Source organism: Panthera pardus, unplaced genomic scaffold (genome assembly GCF_024362965.1).
Source record: "Panthera pardus isolate Hobbes unplaced genomic scaffold, ASM2436296v1 HiC_scaffold_6, whole genome shotgun sequence".
Classification (NCBI taxonomy): Eukaryota; Metazoa; Chordata; class Mammalia; order Carnivora; family Felidae; genus Panthera; species Panthera pardus.
In genome coordinates this window covers 69,291,832-69,306,904 of record NW_026526991.1, presented here as the reverse complement: position 1 = coordinate 69,306,904, position 15,073 = coordinate 69,291,832, and the positions used below count along the sequence as shown (strand labels likewise).

General features: G+C 38.3%; 1 long non-coding RNA gene across 1 annotated transcript in view; it reads left to right on the top strand.

Annotated features, from left to right (window-relative positions):
* Positions 1-8,636, top strand: part of LOC109249000 (uncharacterized) — a 56,595-nt gene extending 47,959 nt beyond the window's left edge. The window contains exons 5-7 of the long non-coding RNA XR_002072398.2: positions 3,429-3,494; positions 7,333-7,480; positions 8,506-8,636. This is a non-coding gene — a long non-coding RNA (uncharacterized LOC109249000). The remainder of the gene's footprint in view (positions 1-3,428; positions 3,495-7,332; positions 7,481-8,505) is intronic.
* Positions 8,637-15,073: the final 6,437 nt, after the last annotated feature.

Sequence of the window (15,073 nt, the reverse complement as noted above, 5' to 3'; positions counted from 1 at the left end):
CAGTGTTTTTCACAGAGCAGAAAATTTTAATTTTAATGAAGACTAGTTTATCAAGTGTTTCTTTCATGGATTGTGCCTTCTTTAGGGTGGTATCTTAAAAAGCCGTTATCTTGCCCACGGTTATCTGGATTTCCTATGTTATCTTCTAGTAATTTCATTGTTTTGGGCTTTGCATTTAATTCTCTGGTCAATTTTGATTTAATTTCTGTGAAGTATGTAAAGTCTGTGTCTAGATTCATTTTTTGTGGAGTGGATGTCCAATTGTTTTAGCATCATTTCTTGAAGACTTTTTCTCCATTGTATGTTGTTGAGTATCAGTTGACTGTATGTATGTGAATTTGAGTTCTTTATTCTCTTCCACTGATCTGTTTGGCCATAATATTGTCAATACCACACTCTCCTGATTATTGTAATTTACAGTAAATCTTGACCTCAGGTAGTGTCAGTCCTCCAACTTAGTTCTTCTCCTTCAATATTGTGTTGCTATTCTGAGTCTTCTGCTTCTCTGTATAAAGTTAAAATCAGTTTGTCAATAGTCTCAAAATAATGTCCTGGGATTTTGGTTAGTATTACATTAAATCTATAGATCAAGTTTGAAAGAACTAACAACTTGACAATATTGAGTCTTCCTATCCATGAACATGGGGTGATGAATTTTTTAAATGTTTTGCAAATAGGTAAGAGATGCTTTAATTCGGAAAATTACTGATACATTATTTAAAAACAATAGTAAAATCAGTGGGTTTTTTTAAAGGACACTCTTTGATGACTTTAATTATAAAAATTATTAGGTATCCCCCAATTTTTTTATCAATGCTTAACAATTCATTTATTCAAGAAATATTCATTGAATACTAATAGAAGCCAAACACTATACCAGATGCTGGGGATAAAAAAAAGCATACAAGACAAGGTTTTTCTTCTCTAGAAGATTGCAGTTTAGAGGGAATGAGAAATAGGGGATTGCACTGTTGTTTCATAAGGGTTACTGATCAATGTAAAAACTACAGGGTACTCTGGAATCAACTAAAAGCAAAACTTAGCTTGAAGGATCAGGGAGGGCTTCCTGCAGAGGGTGACATTTCAGGTGAGATGACTCCTTCTCTTCCCAACTTTTAAATATTGAAGGACTCCATCCTCTTGGCTATCAACATCCAGTCCCTAGACAATTGCATCAATTTCAAGACTAAACAACAGCTTGGGCTCCTGGGTCCCAACAAGATTCCAGCACTCCTGACTTCTCTCTTGAACTCTAAACTCAGATATCCAACTGCCTACTAGACATCTACATTTGAATGTCTAAGAAGTGTTTCAAATTTAATATAAGATAGTAGTCCTGATTTTCTCCTCCAAACGCAGTGTCTCCCCAGTCTTCCCACCTGTTGCTTAATCTGAAAACCTTGGAGTCACTCATGACTTCTCTCTTTCTCTCTCATTCCACAGTCAATTCATGGGCAAGTCCTGTTGACTAGTCTCAAAATAAATCCCAACCAACTCCAATGACTTCCCCCACTATCTCCCTAGCTCACACCCATCATCTCTTATCTGAACCATTGTGATAGATTAGTGGCTCTTCCCTCAATTCCAGCATTGTTCCCTACAGCAGCCTGAGTGATTTTTTTTAATACCTATGGTGTCAGTTTCCTGCTCTCAGTTTTCAAGAGGCTTCCTACAACACTTAGACTAAAATCCGCATTTCGTCCAATGACACACCTAGATTATTTGGCCCCTGTTTGCCTCTCATTTGTTTCTCATTGCTCCTACTTTGGCTTACCTCCCTCTTGTTATAGCTGGCTTGTGTGCTGATGCTCACAAGTGCCATTCTCATTTTCTTATCAAAGCCTTTTCATTTGCTCTTCCCTCAGCCCAGAACTTTCTTTCCTCAGATCTTGGCAGGGGTCTAGACTCACCCTTCGCATTTCAAGAGCCCAAGGCAAAAGTGAAAATAGACACTCTGTATCTTGTGTTTAAAACGATTAGACAACAGAGGTGCCAGGATGACTCAGTCAGTTGAGCATCCGACTCTTGATTTCAGCTCAGGTCATGATCTCACGGGTCATGAGATTGAGCCCCGCATCGGGCTCTGTGCTGGGCGTGGAGCCTGCTTGAGATTCTTTCTCTGTTCCTCATGTGCAAGCTCTCTCTCAAAAAACAAACAAATCAATCAATAAATAAAATGATAAGACAACAAACTGCCAAATGAAATAGATTATATTCTCTTGCCTTGACAAATGGACTTTCTTGGTGACAATTTTTCTTCAGTGGAAAGCTATGGTTATTACATGGTATAGTAGACAGTATCAAAGATTTCTAAATTTAATAATATCTATAATGACTATCAAAATTTTAATTAAATTGTCTAAGTAAAGATGAAATTGTATTTCTTTTTTGGAAAAAGCATGTAAATTGTAGTAAATATTTTTTTTTCATTATTTATTTATTTATTTATTTTTTTAATATATGAAATTTACTGTCAAATTGGTTTCCATATAACACCCAGTGCTCATCCCAAAAGGTGCCCTCCTCAATACCACTTTCTCTGTATGGCTTATTTCACTTAGCATCACACTCTCCAGTTCCATCCACGTTGCTACAAAAGGCCATATTTCATTTTGTAGTAAATATTTTTATACACATAAAATGACCCACAATTCTGGTGTTCAATGTCCATTTAATTTCAGTGTAAAAAGTCGAATTAATTTGTATCTCCAAAACTACAAATCAGAACATGAAAAGAAGGAAGTGGACATTTAGCATCAATGGGAAATAGTTTTTCACTATGCAAGAATATGTTATTTTCCGAGAGGAATCTGACAACTACATATAACCTGTCTTTCACCTTAGCACTGCTGTTATTTGTGTCCTCTCCAGCTTGAACCACGGAGCAACTCACCCACCCTAATAGCATTAGGACACTGTGGCCTTTAGTTTTGAGGTCACAGCCCAAGAGATTTTTGACAAGAGTTTCACTGGAGCCTGAGCAGTGAGGAGAGACATTTAGGGTCACTCGTTGTGCTGTGCCAGCACTGAGCGCCAGGTTCTGAGTAACAGAAGCACTCATGTGTTCTCTACAAATTTGTTTTTGTGTGTTTGTGATATGTGGGTCCCTCTAGCCAAAAGAGCCTGGGGAAACTGCCCTCTTGCCTGAGCCTAAGGGTGATGTTACAAAGCTCATGCCTATGATTCTTCCAGGCTTTGATTCAAACACCACCTCGTTAGGTACTCCCCAACATGCATGCACACATAAATGCCCACGTATACACACATGTGCCTTTATAATTCTCTAGTCTCTTTTCCAGATTTAATTTACTTCAGAGTACTTATTCCTACCTGACGTATGCTGTGTACTAATTTTTTATTGTGTATGTCCCCACATACAGAGTATGTAAGCTCTGTAAATAAATATTCCCTAACTCTTGCCTCTCTAGGTCACTGCTGGGCAGTGTGTGCGTGTGTTCAGGGGACAGTGAACAGGAGCATCAGCTAGAAAGAAGGTAACACACGGAATGCAGGAAAATTACCCAGTTTGCCGTTGTCCAGGGATACTTCTGACAAATACCGTAAAATAACTACCATTTGCAGACTTGTGTGTTTGCAATTAAAACTAAGGGTATCTTCGATAGATTTTTTTGGTTTGGGAGTAGAGCAATGAAGGCTAATTGCACACGTTCCCCTTCAGTTTTCTGCAGTGAGAACTTGAATGCATCCTCTGAAGTCCTTTCTCACCCTCTGTGGCCCCTTAGCTTGTGTCCTTAAATGAGATCATAAACACATTACCGAAATCACACCCTCACCCTTACAAATATGTTTACATGATAATATCATTTACTAAATAATAAAATGTAAAGTGAGAAAGATAAGTCCTAGCTCAATAAAACTCGAATGGAAAAACAATTAGCAAGACAGCTACAATCTAAATGCAAACAAAAAATATTCTCATACATAATTCTCATAAATAGAAAGTTCCTGTATTTCCTGAGCTTTTTCTTTTCGTTCTTTCTTTTTTCTTCTTTTGATCTTTTCCTCCTCTATTCTCTTAGTCTTTCTCTCAAACCATCACTCATAGATTATACCGGTAAAAAGTGCATAAAGGAAATCATTGTAAAAAATAAAGTTAATATATCATGACTGAAGCCAAAAATACATACTTTCCTTATAATAGCAGTGAAGGAGAAAAAAATGTAGAACTCATCCCATTAAAAGGGTTATTAATAACACTTCACTAATAACATAGACTTCACTGGGTCAGCAGTTTAGCTCAAACAGTCCCTGACAGCAAGCAACCTCATCAGGGTTTGGTTCCTTTTTTCTTTTGAAATGTTTCTTTGCTAAATTGTTTCTGGTGTGCCTATGTCAATGGCTTCAAAGCATTCCTTTTTTTCTTTTTTTTTTATTTTAAACTTTAAAATGTATGCTCTCCCTTCAGAAGTTTCATACAGCCTTCTAAGCTGTTGGAAATTGAATCTTTTCATGGCAGTAATGATGATCAGTTAGCTGATGTAAACATTCAGTAGCTATCCAAAATGTCTGCATCAAATGCTAAGTAAAAATATGAGATTTCGTGTTTTATTCTAAAGACATAGACTCTTTTATAAATAGACATCATGAATTAAGAGTGATTTGTGGTTTCCTTGGAAAATTCTGCCACCTAGAATTTATATATAGGAATCTACAGCTAGAAAAATGAGGTAGACCCCAGAGTTTTAGGGAGAAGACATGTATAATTCTACACAATAACTGATGGAAAAGAGGAGAAAGGAGGAAAGGAAATCTTAGTGATAGATTCACAGTGTTTCAGGAAAAGAATGATGTAATGTTCTCAAATTAACTTTACTACAGGTTTGAGCAGTACTCTGGGTACAAATTGCATGGCCTAGAGCCATGATTATCTCTGTTTCTCTGTAGAAGAGTGTGTTTTATTAACAAGCCTTTATTAAATTACTATGTGCCAGGACGTGTGCTATCCACTAAAAATGTAAAATGTAGTACACATTCCAGGGAGGAAGAGCTACCTATTTTTAAAAAACAACAACAACAAAAACATCCCATTTAATACCCAAAAGAATCGAAAGCAGGGTCTTGAAGAAATAGTTGTATGCCCATGTCCATTGCAGCATTACTCACAATAGCTAAGACATGGAAGCAACCCAGTTGTCCCAGGACAGATGAACTTCTAAACAAAATGTGGTATATACATACAATGGAATATTATTCAGCTTGAAAAAGGAAATTCCGACACGTGCTACAGTGTGGATGACCCTTGATGACGTACATTGTGCTAAGTGAAATAAGCCAATCATAGACATACACAAAAACTAATACTGTGCGATTCCACTTATATGAGGTACCTATTATGTTTAAAATCATAGACACAGAAGTAAAACAGTGATTGCCAGGGACTGGGGGAAGAGGAAATGGAGAGTTACTATTTAATGAGTATAGAGTTTCAGTTCTACTAGAAGAAAAGAGTTCTGGAGATAGGTGGTGGTGATGGCTGCATAACAATATGAATGTAATTAATGCCACTGAACTATACAGATAGAAGTGGTTAAAATGGCAAATTGATGCTGCGTGTATTTTATCACAATAAAAAAAAAATCCAAAAAACGACCACGCTTTTTAAAAAAGTGTAAGTATGTACTGGAAACAACGTACTGTGTAGTCACTGAAGAGGAAACAATTACCACTGTGTCAGGTGGAGACATGACCAGAGAAGTCTTGCAGCACAGGGATAGCTGAGGCAAGGAGGCACACAATACATTAGCCTTGGAGGCAAGGACCACACAATACATTAGCACTTGCTCAGTCACTGCCACTTAACATCAGATTAACCAACACTCCTGTCCCGTCTAGAAACATACTGCCTGGAATCCATGGCTACTGGTTCCTGGTGGGAGTGACTGTCCTCTGGAGTGCCCCAGACTTTCCCTCTCACTGAAGACTTGTGTGCTTATCACGTCAGACATGTTGATTCCCCAGAATGTGTGCCAATTGTATTAAGGATTGTAATTACTCAAATTAAGTATTTTGTAAACCAATTGTATTTCAGCATGAAAAGGAATAGAATTGTTGGTCTCTAAAAACGTACGCTTTGGAAATTCTCCATGAATTAATCCCTATAAAAAAATTGAAGTTGTTGTTGTATTGTGTAGGTAAGACACCTAAAAGTAACTGCATTCATTACTTTGCAAGTGCACTTAAATTTCTCTTCCTCTTTAATGAAAAATGCAAAAAGGATAAAAATAATGCAAGATCAACTATGAGAAACTTCAGTCAGCAGAACTGTTCTCAAAGAAAAAGCCTTGGCCCTACACTGAAGTTTGACAACTAAATGAGATATTTGTGTTTTAATTATGAGCAGTTCAATATAGATACACAAAATTACGTACATAATCTTTTATCAATTCTTTTTCTCTACCACACATCAATTACAGGTATGGTTTCCTTGGTTCAGAAGATACAGTGGGTCACCCGGCGGACTCAGTTGGTAGAGCATGTGATTCTTGATCTTGAGATCATGAGTTTGAGCCCCATGGTAGGCCTGGGGCCTGCTCCTGAAGCCAAGACTACACTATATGTTAACTAACTTGAGGGAAAAAGAAAAGAATTAGTAAATAAATATTTTTTAAAAAGAAGACATAGTGGTTTATTTTTTTTATGGGTAGTTGGGCAAAACTTCATTGGAAGTACATCCATAATATATTTAAAGATATCATTTTAACCTTCGCCTAATTTTTATTTAACTTATGTAGAGGGATAGTGTTTAACTTGGGATTAGTATGTTATTCAAATGGACTCATTCTTCTGAGAAGTAAAACCGAAGTTCCACATAAGAAAATGGGAAGGCATAAGAATTAAATTAGTAATAATTGAAGGGGAAAGATACAAGTTTCTAGGGTAAAAGACAACTCAGAAAAAACCCAATCACAGTGGGCCAACTGAAAGTAGAAAAATCCATAAGCTAATAAAGAAAAAGAGGAAGATTTCATTAGATCATGAGAGGCCATCCAATCCAAGTCATCCTCTTATGCAAAGATCACTTCAGAACATTTTGCCTGCTTAATTCTGCACACTAGGTGGCGATAGGGAGGTTGCTGTTACAGAATGGTGATAGTAGTATGTAGCCGTAATTAGTGGGTTCTCCTCCCAGTACTAGGCCCATTGAGCTCTTTTCAGATGTGGAAAGAGGCAAACATTTTCTGGCCAGAGAGGTAAGCCAAAGGTTCTATTGTCCAGTGATTTTCTACTCAAATAAATGCTACAATATATAGAGATAGTTCTATGACATGGTTGGCCTCTGCTGGTAAGAATTTTCTTCACATGCTTGATTAGATCTGGATCCTTCATCTTTTGGAGATTTGCCCCCTGCACTTGTGGATCCAGTTTGGGGAGGTCCAGTTTGGCTCTTTGATAATGTCTCTGGAGCTTGAAATGATTTCCAGTGGTGAAGGCCCGTCATGACCCATGTACCTCATATGAGGTAAGCCTAAGAAGACATAGTGGTTTAGAGCATAGACTCTGGAACCAGATTGCCTGTGTTGAATTATGACTCTATCACTTATTATCTGTGTAACTTAATTAATCTCTTTGCACTTTAGTTTTATCATCTATTTAATGGGGCTAATAATAGTAACTATCTAAGAGATTTAGTGTATGTAAAGCCTTAGAACAGTGCCTGACACAATAAATGCTATAGAAGGATCAGCTATTACCAGTACTAGTAATGGCACTGATATCCCTGCTACTGACTGTCCTCTGCCAGGGACAGAGAGACAGAAGGATAGGAAGAGGAGCGGGCATTTGGAAAAGGGAATGGCCTGCAAACCACTGAGTTGTGAGCATGCCCACTGGAGGGGTAGTACCTGGGGGGAAGATGGATGATGAGGTGGTCTCCCGTCCGGATGGGGATGCTGCTTTTCGGCCATCCCACTACTAACCCACCCTACACCTCTAATCCTCTCTGTTCTCTTGATCACTTATTGTATGCCTGGTTTTGAGATCCTAATGAACGTAGAGATTGAGCGGTCTCACACTCTGACAAATTTACAATTTAGCAAAAGGTTCTCACACATAAATAATGCAAGAGAATACATGTTGTTAGGAATACATTATATATTCTGTATGTAAAAGTGTATTACTACTTTTAGAAGGTGCAACAAATTGACCTGAGAGAGGCTGATAGAAAGTAATCATTGAGCTGGATCAATAAGAATTTATCCATAAATGGTAGCATAAAATAAGAAGCATCCTGCATATATCGTTGCCATCACCAGAATTAATAGAAGAGGTCATCAGGGTGCTCTTTCCAAATACAGCAACAAACCTTCTGCCCTACACTAAAAGATTTGGAAAATATAACATCTGTATCACAAGGTCATGGGTATTTTCAATTTGACTTCTCCTTGATAAAACTCTGAAATAAATTGTTGAGCCAAACCACCTATCTATGATTTAGTCATATGACTCCTGAAATATTTCTTTCCTCCATCTTCCTATTTTTTTTAGCTCTCTAGGTTAGACAACTGGCAAGATAAAAATGAACATGAAATGTTGAAAACAACCAAGAGAAAGCTATAACCATTGTTCACTGTCTTTCCCTTCAATACAATACAATAAAAGGAGATTCCATAAAATCATTCCACTTTGGTATCATACTTTATGGGCAATGTCATTCTGACATCATTATTCTGGGCCTCACGTTGACATTATAGAAATGGGGACGGGCGAACTAACTTTTTCCTGAATGCTCACTAAAGATTGGAAATGGACAAAGAGGAGATCAAGCACTCAGTGGTGGGATTTGGCACAGAAAAGCAGCTACAGCATAGCTCTGACTTCTACCCCGAAATTTATTCATTGTGTGACATTGGAAAAGTTCCAGAACTTCTGTAAAATGTGGACACTAATTCTTACCCTCTGGTATTTCTGGAATATTAAGAAAAATAATTAGAATACCTAGCACATTATAGGTACTTAGTAAATGTTTCTCGAATGCATAAACATACAAAATGCAGTTCTTTTTATTCTTCACCTTTTTCAAAAATACTTTATTGGTTTTTAATTTCAACAATAATTGTATCCATTTGCTAGGGCTGCCATCACAAAGAACCACAAATCTGGTGGCTTAAACAACAGAAATTTGTTGTCTTACAGTTCTGGAGGCTGGAAGTCTAAAAGCAAGATGTTGACAGCCAAGGTTGGCTCCTTCTGAGGGCTGTGAGGGGAGGCGGTCGGTGCTCCAGGTCTCTCTCCTTGACTGTAGATGGCCATCTTTTCCCTGTGTCTTCACATCGGCTTCCCTCGATGCCTGTCTGATTCTCTGAATTTCCCCTTTTCATAAGGGTACCAGTCATCAGAACACCTACTACAGTATGATCTCATTTTAGTTTAACTGATTACATCTGTACTAATTTCAAATAAGGCACATTCTGGGGTACTAGGGAGCAGGTAGGACTTTAAATATGAATCTGAGGGGGATATAATTCAACTCATAAAGGTAATGAAGGCTTTGTGTAGTAATTCAAGCAATAACGACATATGGAAAATTAATGTTCTCCTCCCCCAATTTAGTTCCATTCTTCTGCTTCCAACATTTTGGAATGTATCCTTCCATAAGTCTTTCTGTGACCCCCAACACCCCAGATATTACATAGTCCTATAGTTAGACACACACCCACCTATACAGCCTCTTTATAAAAATTCAAATGTATTACAACTATTATTTAGCCCTTGTTATTTTCACTTCACAATATATCATGGATATTTGTCTAAATCAATGAGTGTAGACCTATGTAAATGTTTGAAAATATTCTAGAGTATACATAAAATAATAACCTATTCAATATTTGTCTTACTGGTAGATGTTCAGGGCACTTCAGCGTTTGGGGGTGTTCATTTCTTAAATGCAGAAATATGCAGTTTCACTCAGCTTTTTCCTTAAAACTAGTGCTTCTATTTAGGTAAGTTAGATTCCTAGAAGTGACATTTCTAGGTCAAAGATCTGCACATTTAAATTCAATATTACGGGGCACCTGGGTGGCTCTGTTGGTTGAGCATCTGACTTTGGCTCAGGTCATTATCTCGCGTTCATGAGTTCAAGCACTGCACCAGGCTCTGTGCTACAGCTTAGAGCCTGGAGCCTGCTTCAGATTTCTGTGTCTCCCTCTCTCTCTCTGTCCCTCCTGCATTCATGCTCTGTCTCTCAAAAAATAAAATAAAACATTAAAAAAATTGTAAATAAATAAAGTTAATATTACCAGGTGACTTTCATTTAAAAAAAATTTTTTTTTAACGTTTATTTATTTTTGAGACAGAGAGAGACAGAGCATGAACGGGAGAGGGGCAGAGAGAGAGGGAGACACAGAATCGGAAGCAGGCTCCAGGCTCTGAGCCATTAGCCCAGAGCCCGACACGGGGCTCGAACCCACAGACCACGAGATCGTGACCTGAGCTGAAGTGGATGCCTAACCGACTGAGCCACCCAGGCACCCCCCAGGTGACTTTCAAAAACGTTTTAGCAATTCACGCATTCACCAGTAGTGTCTAAGAGGTATCAGTTTTATCCACACTTTGGCCAAAGTAGATTTGGTCCATTTTTTTTAAATTCCTGTCTCTCCAATACATGAAACATATCTCTTTATTTCTTTAGTGTACATATCCCTGACCACCACTGCGATACAGCATCTTTTTAAATGTTTACTATTTGTTTCCTTCATCCGATAATTACTAATCATCTTATATACCCATTTTTCTGTTATATTTCTTTTATTCATTTGCAAGAGTCGTCTAAAATAAAAGGGAAATTAGCATCTTCTAATATTTGTTGCAAATATTCTTTCCCACTCTATCATTTGTCTCTCAACTTTTTAATAGTGCCTTTTGACATTCAGAAATTTTATGTATATACTCAAGTCAATCTGTTTCCTTAATGATCTGTGAATTTTTCTGCCTTGCCCATGAATGCCCTTACCCTACCCCCAAGATTCATAGTCTCCATTATATACTAATATTCTCTTTGTATTTATTCAAGTTACAGATCTCTTTGTTTTTCTTTCAGGTGAATATTTCATTACTTTAATGCTATATATAAGGTAATTGTTCTTTTTCCCACTAAATTGAAATATAAGCATCACTCTATACTAAGTTTTATTTTAAAGAAACCTTGAATCCGTTCCTGTGCTCTCTGTTCTGTTTCATTGATCAGTTTGTTCATTCCTGAGCTAATATCCATATTATTTCGGTTGTAGTAGCCATGTAGGAAAGTTTACTCTCTGGTATGGTAAGTTCCCTTCTTTCTTTGTTTTCTTTCAAAACTTTCTTGACAATACTCATGCACTTTTTCTTCCATGTGAACTTCAGAATGATTTTGATGGGTTAAAACCAACAACAATAACAACAGTGAGACTCTGATCGAAATTGCTTTCAAAATATGTATTTGGGAATATTAATGATTTTCCCTATACAGGAATCACACACATCAACCATATGAGCTCAATAGGAAAGCTGTGGCTTAGAAAGGTCGTGTGCCTTGCCCAAGGCCATGCAGCTGGCAAGAGACAGCAACTGCCTTTAATGTCTTTCTGGCACAAATTCCATAACATTAATCACCTCCTTCATTGATATCAGAGAAGGAAAGTAATAAATTGAATTACTGAGGTTCTCCTGACTAAACTACATAGCAGCTTAACTATTTACAAAGCTGTCGAGGCTAGCAGGACTTGACCAAGCATGGCACCAGTTTATAAGCAGATTGTTAGCTTTTATCTCAATAAATTGTTTCTCGTTTTTCAAAAGATCTATATAGAATAAGAATAAGAATAAACTTCCATTTACTAAGTACCTGGAAGATTCCTGGTTCAAACACATCTTTACTGACACAAAATCTGTCATTATAACTTGACTTTTTTGGTTTAAGAATGTATTCTTCTAAAATGTAAATATTCTTGTTTGTTTGTTTGTATTAGAGAGAAAGTGTGTGAGCAGGGGAGAGGGGCAGAAGGAGAGAGAGAACCTCAAACAGGCCCCATGCTCAGGACACAGCCCACTGCAGGGCTCAATTCCACGACCCTGGGATCATGACCAGAGCCGAAATCAAGAGTCGGACGTTCAACTGACTGAACCACCCAGGTGCCCCTGAATGTAAATATTCTTCTACAGATTACTGCATATATTGGTGTGAATTGGTTTAATTGCTACTCTTTTAATAACCAGCTAGCAAAGTCTCTACTGATAAAGGTTTGCTCTTGGGTGGTGGGACATGGAAAGGGGCATGGCTTTAGAAGGTGGGACGCCACCTCAGAGCGGCCAGGGTTAAAACGGATGCTGGAGGCTAGAAGAAATCTGCAAAGGCGGACAGACTAGCCAGCAGAAAGCATAGAAGGGAGGTGGGGCCGAGTGAGAGACAAGAGGCCACCACAGTTACTTCGCACTGTCTGTCCACTGGGCTAATCGGTCCTGCCCAGCCAGCAGGAGACAAATGAAGCAAATCCTCTGGAAGAAATGGATGGCTGGCCTTGGTCTGCTCTCCCTCCTACACTGACAGGACTGATAGCTAGCTCGCCTATTCTCAGAGCAACCACATTTCTTAATAGGAACTCTGGCCACAGTTTGCCATCTCTGCTGCTCAGAAATAAAGCCCTTTTCAAAACATTTCAGAAAATAAAACAACAAGAAGGTCATCTTCCAGGGAAGAACTTAGCCTGAAGCTGGAAACTGGTTGTTAACAGATGGACCCATCAGGCAGCAAATAGGAAAACAGGCGAGGACTGAACCAGGCAAATCAAAACTTGTCAAAGTCAGTTAACTGACCAGTCAGTACTATTGAGCACCAGCTATGTGCAAAGTGCTGGTTAAATCGAGTTTTAAAAAACCACTCAGTGTAACAGACTGATATGGGCTACACATCACCTGAACGCTCCGTAATTTTGCATGTCTCCAACTCCCTTTTTGTTCTCGGCAGAATAAAATTAGATTCTGCCCCTCATAGGAAATCACAGTGGTGATGCCAAGCATAAATTTTCTACTCATTCTGCTTGTGTGTGATGTCTGTTTCTTTAAATTAGTGAATCAAAGTCATGCTTGTAATATTTTCTCAGAAGAAATCAATGGGTACAGCATAAATTGAGGAGCAAATAATTTTCATTATAGGGAGAAATAATGTCAACTTACTACTCCAGAATGTAGGATGAAGTATTAGTGATATATTTGTTAACTTGGAGAGAGAGAGAGAGAGAGAGAGAGAGAGACAGACAGACAGAAACCAAAAAACAGACTCTCAACTATAGAGAACAAACTGATGGTTACCAGAGAGGAGGCGGGGAGTGGGGGATGGGTGAAATAGGTGATGGAGATTAAGGAGTGTGCTTGTCATGATGAGCACTGGGTGATGTGTGGAATTGTTGAGTCACTGTATTGTACACCTGAAACTAATGCTACACTGTATGTTTACTAACTAGAATTAAAATAAGAACTTTAAAAAAATACTCATTAACTTGGGGTGCCTGAGTGGCTCAGTCGGTTAAGCGTCTGACTTTGGCTCAGGTCATGATGTCATGGTTTGTGTGTTTCAAGCCCGGTGTCGGGCTCTGTGCTGACAGCTTAGAGCCTGGAGCCTGCTTTAGATTCTGTCTGTCTGTCTGTCTCTCTCTCTCTCTCTCTCTCTGCCCCTCCCCTGCTCGTACTCTCTCTCAAAAATAAGTAAACATTAAAAAAATATATTCATAACTTAGTAAAAAGATTGGCATCAATCCTAAATTCTCCATATGTGGGTATAATAGGTTTGCCTAAAACATTTTCAAATAGAAGGGAGGTTATTTTAAAATGCAATACAAAAGTCCATTATTTAAGAGTATAAAAGGTGCGTCTCACTACTGTGCACCAAACTCCAGCAGTATATTAATACAGGCAGGTGTCTGAAACAATCATATGTTATTTGCAATAGACATATACCTCCACTAAAAACGCAAACAAACAAACAAAACGCCTGTGTAGGAATGGAGTTTGGTGGAAGTGGTGCTGGATTAGAGGTCACAGGTTCTCTACCAGGCTATGCTCGCTCTGCTGAGGGCATTGCATGTACCAGGTGGAAGATGCAAATGAGCTGAAGCACAGCCATGGGCTTTGAGAACTGCAAAAACCTACTAAATGCAAAACATTCTATTATCATGTGACAATTGGAGTGCTTTACTTGGGTCTGCATAAGTAAAAAATTTTAAATGCCAGTATGAAAATTTATATTCCATCGGAAAGCTCACCATTCAAAGATTTTTGCAGTTTTTTTGTAATGTAAATATACCATCCCTAAATCGATTTGTTTTTGTGAACTTAATTTATTTGGTTCTCTTAAAATGAGCTTGCTTTACTGGTCATACATGACAGTTTCATGTTTGTTCATCTAATCGATTCAAATCATTCTGTCCTCAAAGGTCCCCTAAGTGCTCAGTTGGGTAGTGATTGCTTCAGTTCCTGTACTGGCCACAGAAAGCAAGGGTGACAGTGTCACCACCCCCAGGAGTCCCAGGATCTCCACTTAAATCCCAACGCCCCATATTCTCTCCTTAGAACTGTCGTTAAAGAAACTAAAGCATAGTATAGCAACAGGGAAAAAATGGAAAAGAGCTCCTTCGTTGCATGAAACTTTAAATTTTTTTTAACGTTTATTCATTTTTGAGAGACAGAGAGAGACGAGTATGAACGGGGGAGGGGCAGAGAGAGGGAGACACAGAACCCAAAGCTGTCAGCACAGAGCCTGATGTGGGGCTCAAACCCAGGAACCATGAGATCACGACCTGAGCTGAAGTTGGACGCTTAACCGACTGTGCCACCCAAGCACCCCCATTGCACGAAACTTTAAATTTAAAACTGAAAATCACATTCTGTAACTGCAACAATGACAACAAAAAGCACTGAGGAATAATAGACTCAAAGGCAAATGTTCTGGTGCAGGGGGTGGTACGGATCATTGATAGTAATCAATTTTTATCCAACCTAGTAAGGAGTCTCCATGAAACTATTCTTTGTTGTCTATATGACTAAAATACAAAGACAAGAAGCCAAAGAAAATACAAGCAGCATT